Source organism: Ursus arctos, unplaced genomic scaffold (genome assembly GCF_023065955.2).
Source record: "Ursus arctos isolate Adak ecotype North America unplaced genomic scaffold, UrsArc2.0 scaffold_22, whole genome shotgun sequence".
NCBI lineage: Eukaryota > Metazoa > Chordata > Mammalia > Carnivora > Ursidae > Ursus > Ursus arctos.
The window spans coordinates 6,009,485-6,017,583 of record NW_026622897.1 but is presented as its reverse complement, the minus strand read 5'-3'; positions in this window follow the sequence as shown (position 1 = coordinate 6,017,583).

Genomic DNA, 8,099 nt, shown 5'->3' with positions numbered 1-8,099 from the left:
GGATTGTTAAAAAAAAAAGCATCCAACCATCTCTCTAATTTTGTATATGAACAGTCTCACTGTGAACTCTGAAAGATAAGAGCTTCCCACTTTTAAAGGCAGTGTTGGTAATTAAGCTATTGTCTCTCTACTCCCAACCCGCCCTGCCATGTTATGCTCTGTGATTTCGGAGCTGGAAGCCTGCACGCTCTTTCTGCTTCGCCTGCTGATGATCTACCAGGTTCTGCCAATAGGGGGTGCTACAGGGAGACTGGAAGCCCACAGGAGGGTGAAGAGCCCGCCTCCGTTTTTGCTTTCTGTACCTTCAGTAGTAGCTGGTTCCAGTTTCAAATGTTTCCCACGCTTCCAGAACAGCGGTACTGCCCTTCCTCAGAGATACCGGCACCTGTCAGCTGTCTGGGGTTTCTTCTCCGAGATTCTAGATGCTCATAACCCCAGCCTCACGTTTCTGTTCCCCCAGCTGTAGAGGCAGTAGCTTCTTCCTGAAGCTGCTATTCCGGTGTTACCTCAGCATTCCCTTTTGCCTTGAAATACTTAAGTACCTGTCTAACAAATTCCTTTTATTAAATCCTCTATTAAAATAACGCGTGGTTCTTTTTTCCTGAATGGGCCCTGACGGATACAAAGTTCTCTGAAGGAAGCTTCTTTAACTGCTTTGAAGTTCAATTCTCTTTGCTGCCTGGAAATTCTTTTTTATAATGTGTCATATTAAAAATTAACCTAAATCATTTTGAGATATATATATATCAACTCATTATGTTGTAACACCTAAACTAATAGAATGTCATATGTCAATTATATCTCAATAAAAACAATATATTAACCTATTCTGTCTCCAGCACTTACTTATGATGCAACATTAAGCATGGTAACTTAACTTTTCTAAAGCTCGATTTTGTCACATCTAATATTAATATCTACCAAGTATTGATATTAGTTATTAAGTAATATCAACCACAGGGTATTAATATCTATCCAGTAGGGGTATGGTGAGCCCTGGATGGAATAATCCACGTGCAAGCATCAAGCATAACAGCTAGTGCAGGGCACCTGGGTGGCTCAGTCGGTTTAAGTGTCTGCCTTCCACTCAGGTCATGATCCCGGGGTCCTGGGATCAAGTCCCACATCAGGCTCCCTGCTCAGCGGGGAGTCTGCTTCTCCCTCTCCATCTGCCCCTCCCCCCTGTTCATGCTCTCTGTCTCTTGCTCTCTATCTCAAAAAAATAAATAAAAATCTTAAAAAAAAAAAACAGCTAGTGCACACAGATGCTTATGATGGACATATAGATGTCTGCCAAGCATCCCTACATTGGAAAAATCTCCTCCCCAATTCCACATTAATCCTACTCCACCCCTATTTTTTGAGAAGCTAATCTTTCAACTCAAGGTGAGCACATGCTTAAACATGTCAAAGTAATTCACCTCCCTGGCCACAGAGAGTCCAGGGATGGTTCTGTGTTCCAAGTCAAACCAATTAGAATTGCCAAACCGTCACCATGAATGTTCCTGTGACTTAAGGAATAATCATGTTATTTCTTGGTCTGATGCCCGAACTGTAAAGTCATATAAGCTCAAGATTCCAGTAGCCATCTTTCCCATCACGCTGGTGACCAACTCACCCTGGTTTGTTGGGACTTTCTTGGTTTTAAAACTAAAAGTTCTGCATTCTGGGAAACCCCCGAGTCTCAAGCAAACTGAGATGATTGGCCACCCTACCATGGTGCAGGCTTGCCAGAGAGAGCAGCCCCTATGAAAGCAAGAAGGCATTTCTCCAAAGAAATACAAATGGCCAATAAGCACGTGAAAAAATGTTCAACATCATCAGTCATTAGGAAAATTGCAAATCTAAACCACAGTAAGGCGCTACTTGCCACCCACTGGGATGGCTATCATCAAAAAAAGAAGTAGGGAAAGATAATAAGCATTAAGGAGAAATTTGGACCTGTGCATATTGCTGGTGGAAATGTAAAAATGGTTCAGCCGCCATGGAAAACAGTTTGGTGCTTTCTCAAAAAGATAAACATAGAGTCGCCATATAATCTTGCAGTCCCATTCCTAGGTGTATACCCCCCAAAATTAAAAACAGGTATTTGAGCAAAGTGTTTGCACACACACATTCATGGCAGCACTATCCACAACAGCCAGAAGGGCGAAACGGCCCAAATACCCATCAGTGGATAAACAGATAAACAAAAATTGTGATCTATATGTACAATGGAATATTATCCAGTCATAAAATAGAAGAATGAAGTACTGATATATAGATAGATAGATAGATAGATAGATAGATAGATAGATAGAGATAGATAGAGATATAGATATAGATGATATAGATATAGATAGATATATATATACTACAATGTGGATGAATCTCCAAAACTTGATGCCAAGTGAAAGAAGCCAGACATGGAAGGTATATATTATTTGATTCCATTTATATGAAATATCCAGGATAGACACATCTATAAAAGCAGAATACAGATCGGTGGTTGCCAGGGACTGGTCGGGGGGAGGCGTGAAGAGGGAGAAACTGCTCGGTGGGTCAGGGCTTCTACTTCGGAGTGATGACAACATTTTGGAGCTAGACAGAGGTGATGGTTGTACAATACCGTGAAGGGGCTACAATTTTTCGCCTGAAAGTGGTTAATTTTATGCAATGTTAATTTCATCTCAATGAACTATTTTGAAAGAAAGAAAGAAAGAAAGAAAGAAAGAAAGAAAGAAAGAAAGAAAGAAAGAAAAAAAAGAAGAAAGAAAGAAAAGAAGGGGTAGAAGGAAAGAAGACAGGCAGACAGGGAAGCTGGCCAGGAGATGAAGAAGGAAGAAACTGGGTCCTAAAAGCATGACTGAGAGGGTGCCTGGGTGGCTCAGGCAGTTAAATATCTGCCTTCAGCTCAGGTCATGATCCCAGGGTCCTGGGATGGAGCACCGCATTGGGCTTCCTGTTCAGCGGGGCATCTGCCCCCTCTTCCTCTGCCACTCTGCCCCTCCTCCCTGACTGTATTCTCTCTCTCTCAAATAAATAAATAAAACCTTAAAAAAAAAAAAATAAGACTGAGGACTTGGACCAAGGCTTCTCTCAATTGGAGAGAGTCCATAATCTTGTCAGTGAAAAAAACCCAAGAAATTATGTTTACGCTTGAGGAAGTCTGAGTTAGGTTTCTCTCCTTTGCAGCCAAGGATTCTGAATAATATTACCTTCAATTACCAGTAATTAATTTTTAACCCAGCACCCACTAAAATGTCATCTAGTTTCTGTCTGCGCTGGCTTCAGAAGTGAAGAAGAGTGTCTCACGGCCCCACTGAGAAGCACTCTCTACAAATGCGGCAGAAAACTCTCAAGCGTTGCTTGAAAAGTCTTTTTTGACTGGGATCTACACCAGAATAGGACCTAAAATTTTAGAAAATTCCTTGGCAGAAGTCAGAGATGTAAGATACAGAATTCCCCACTCTTATCAACAACAACAAAATGGCAGATGCATCTCACCAAAGAAATTCCACCATCTCATCCCCTGGTGAGGGAAAGCGGAACAAATAATCTGAACATCAATCCTCTTGCACTTCAGACCTTCTCACTCCTCCCTCATAATCACCTTGATGTTTCTTATGTATTATTAGTGAAGAGCTAATCACATTTTAATGTTGTAGGCTGCGGTTTAATTGTTAGTTTATAATTGAATGGCTCTAACTGGAGGGAACTAATTGCCTCCATGAAAATTTGATGTGATTCTGTCAGGTGTCTATCTGGATCTCAGAATACCCCTATGGCCAGTGAGTTCATCAGTTTGCTAATTTTCTTCAAGAGGATTGAATTTTATTAACTTTCCTTGCCCTCGGTGGCTAGCTTAACCACACAGAGATTGTCGTGGGGCTTGGTATAACGTAAATTCCACCAAAGGGGTGGCGTCCTCAGATGTGCTAGTTAGAGAAAACCTGATACAATGTCACCAATGGCAAATAACATCATCACCAGTACAGAGCCAAATAGAAACAGCCCTCACAGCATGACCCATAACCCTAGGGAAGTCTTTTAACTTCTGGCCTCAGGCTTGCAAAAATGGTTGGAAGACATTTCTAAGGACTTTGTCAGCACTGAAATTTTTGCCTTCTACATATCACAATGAGATTAATTATTGACTGATTTCACCCATTATAAGAGAAACATGGTAGAAATCAGTATCCCCATTTTACAGTTGTATAAATTGGAGCAGCAGCTCAAGGTATGAGAGCCCAAAATAAAAGCAAGATCTTTTATCAGCCTGATAGTGTTCTATTCATGTATTTATTCAGTCAGTCAGACCATACTTACCAGGGCTATTTTGGTGGGGAATGCTCCAGAATGCTATACCATAACCTCCTTATCTGAGATGGAACTAACCTATAGGAGCATTTCAGAACCTCACAATTACCAGATATCAATTGCTAGAATAATAAAACACTACTATATACCAAAAAACTGAAGTGACCAAAATTAATGACAAATTATATGAAGATTTATAATCTGTGTAATACATGGAATCATACATTTATAAGATACTTTTCTTGGGTGAGACTTCAACTACTTCCCAAGCTAGATAGAGGATTTGATATAAGGGCAGTTTATTTCAACACCCATCCTATGGAAATACCAGGAAGATAGGGAAAAGTGGTGAATTTTGTATTTATTAGTTTGTGACACAATGGAACTAAATGTGAAATATTAAGTTGACATCAGCTGGAATGTCACTCAGTAATGGATGCTAAGACATCACTGGAAATGAAATGAGGTGGAAAAAATGTATTTTACAAAAACCCTTTTCAAGGTGCTTGTCTATGTGATTGGAAGAAATGTTTTTAAAAACCACTTGGGGTTGGATGAGCCCTTCCCCATGCAGGAACACATACCAGTAACCGAATGGCACGTTCACGAGCTGCTGCCTAAGAAGGGTGATGGGATTAATGCAGACATTTCTCCTACCCAAGTCGGGGGCACAATTTGGGAGCTGATATGAATTGCTCAAAGCTGTCATCTACATTTTTCCCCATCTGCAATCTGCACCTTTCCCATGAGACAGGTCGTTGACCTCTGATGAAGAAATGTTTAAGAATATCAGATTGATAGGACATTACAATATTAGCATGTTCCTGGGATGCTCCCATGTGTTAGCCCCGGCCGTTCCAGTACACATACTCCTCTTGGGTCTGGGGAAGCAGAGCCTGTAGGAAAGGAATCTCACACAAGTAGATCCTGGGAAGCCCAGCAGATCCTTTCTTGTGGATTCGTGTTAAGCTACGACTGTTTGTTCAAACAATGGAAAGAGGAACCAGAGAGGACAAAGCACGTGATAACTTGGTGAAAGCACAGAGGTCCTTACAATTAATCCTTCTGTTTTGTTTTGACTACATGACTTAGGATAAATAGTTCATACGGTTAAAACTTCATTCATTAACATTAAAGGTCACTTATTAAAACATTAAGTAATCGACTAAGTTTTAAAAATTAAACATATGCTGGGGAGTCTGGATGGCTCAATCGCTTGAGCCTCCAACTCTTCATTTCGGCTTGGGTCATGATCCCTGGATCCCGAGATCAGGCCCTGAGTCGGGCCCCATGCTCAGCATGGAGTCTGCTTCGGATTCTCTTTCCCTCTGCTCCTACCTCTTCTCTCTCTGTCTCTCTCTCAAAATAAATAAAATCTTTTTAAGAAATTGATCATGAGCTGCTAAAAAATAAAATGAATGTAGGGGCACCTGGGTAGCTCAGTAGGTTAAGCATCTGCCTTCAGCTCAGATCATGATCTTGGGGTCCTGGGATCGAGTCCTGCATGGTGCTCCTTAGCAGGGAGTCTGCTTCTCTCTCTCCCTCTGCCCTTCCCTTGCTTGTTCTCTCTCGTTCTCTTTCTCTCTCTCTCAAATAAGTAAATAAATAAATCTTTTTAAAAAATAAAATAAAATAAAATGAATGTAAGCAATCTATTATCAGTGGGGAAGCTTAGCATTTCTGTGCCTACCATGGTGTTGGGCACTGGGGATCCACAAATGAGCCAGCACAGCCCCTCCCCTCCCCTCCCTGCAAAGTGCCTTCAGTTCATCTAATAGTTTTCAGCAATGGCCCTGGACCTTAGTTTTCATCCCTGCCCAGATTTGTCTTTTTCTCTACATACAGTGCTTTTTCAGAAAGTGCCAGAATCCCCCCAAGCCAAGAAATTCAATTGTTCAACAAACATTTATCATGCATCACTCTGCAGCGGATACTGCAGCAGGTGCTGGAGATACAAGGATGGATAAGATGAAGCATGGACCCTTGCGGAGCGCAAAGCCAGGAGCAAGCTCGGACAACTTTGCTAGCATATTGGAATGGAGGTGGTCACACAGATCCGGAGAGGGGAGATCAAAACTGCATAATCGGATTACATTTCGTGATGGTGATGATAAACTACAGTGCGCTGAACCCTCTGCGTTCGCAGTTTCCTTTATCCTCCAGCAACCCCATGAAGTGTTAATAGCCCCCATTTTATGAGTAATGATATGCAGAAATGTTTGTCTTTTTGTTACTAGCAGCTGGTCAGAGAATTCTTCTGCAAGGAGAAAGCTAGCTTTGTTGAAAAGCTGTTGGATAAACCCATTCATTCAAATCCAGAAGAATCAGCCTTCCAGGCAAGGGTACTGGGCTGGGCCCTAGACTTCCTTCAGGGGAGCAGAGAGAGCTACTTTACATAATAAAGAGAGGAAACAGTGGCTGCCAAGAAAATTATGAAGAACAGAGTAAAAGCAGCAGAGCTCTGTATGGGGCGGAGTACCCCCGAAAAGCAGTGCCCTGGGCTAAGGTGTGGAAGAGGAACAGAAGACAAAAGGAGAGAAACACAGATTTTTCCCAGAGAAATGCTCTGTGCTTTGTGAAGAGCTCTCCCAGGGACCCCACAAGTATTCAGTAAACCTACTTGAAATTCTTGTAGAACCCAGGGAAGGAGCTGAATTTTGCCTTGACATTGACAAAGTGCTGGATACACTGCATACACTAATGAGGGCAAGGGTGGGGGTCTTTTTTAGGAAAAAAAAAATGGGGAAACTGCGATGTACAGAGATTGATCTAAAAGCCCAGGCTCTGACCCCTTTTGAGGTACAAAAATGCTGAGAGGCCAGAGAATTATTGGCTTCATAGGGAGATGAGAACATGGTCTCTAGTCGTGAGCTGAAAAAGCTACCTTGCCAGAATGTGTGTCCCTATAAATGAAAGATTTTGGAGTCAGAAAAGGTAAGATCACAGAACAGATCATATGAGCAAAGGGCTGTTGAAAAGGAAGCATTTCAGGGACCTTGTAACAAGAAAAAAAGAGAGAGAAAGAAAGAAAGGAGATTCATGACCTGGCCGCAATGAGCCTGTGAAGCAGAAACGCTGAAGCAAATCCCCCCAGAAAAGTGGGAAAGCCAAGGAGAGAAAAAAGAAGGAAAATGGGAAGGTTCTGTGGGCCAAGAACCTGAGATGTGATGAAATTCAGAGGTTACTTAGTGGAGAACGAATTTTAAGAAACTATTCTACATATATACAACTTGAAGTATATCTTTTGTAAGATCTGGAGGGTTGAGCTCTACCTCCAGGAAGGGATGTGAATTTGTAGCTAAAAGAAAAGAGAATTTTCAAGGGATTGAGAGGCTGAACAGGAAACCACATTCTTTCTCCACGGCCTCTGCTTTCTCACACGGCTTTTGTGCTGAGAAGTGGGGTGAGAGGAATTGGCATCATTAGCACCAAAGAAGCTGCCTGTCTCTGTCACCTCGGGGCACGGAGGAAAGGTACAGGTCGCATGTGGCGCGTGGTCTCTCCCCGACGTTCTGCCGGATACTTGCCCACCTCGCGCCACCCCTGTGGCTGAGCTTGTCCTGGCTGCTCAGACCACACCTGTTTTTATTCCTCGCTAATTATCGGGGCTGCGTCCTGGTAGATTTTTGCCTGTGCAAATGTAGATGCCTTCCCAGATTTTTACCCAGTCTCCTTAAATTCTCCGGTTTACGAATACGACCTTTCCTACTTCAGAAGGATTTTATTAATTTGCAACCCAGCGATAGTCTCCAGGCCCTTACACTGCAATTAAGAGCATCAACTGTGTAATGTCAGAACGG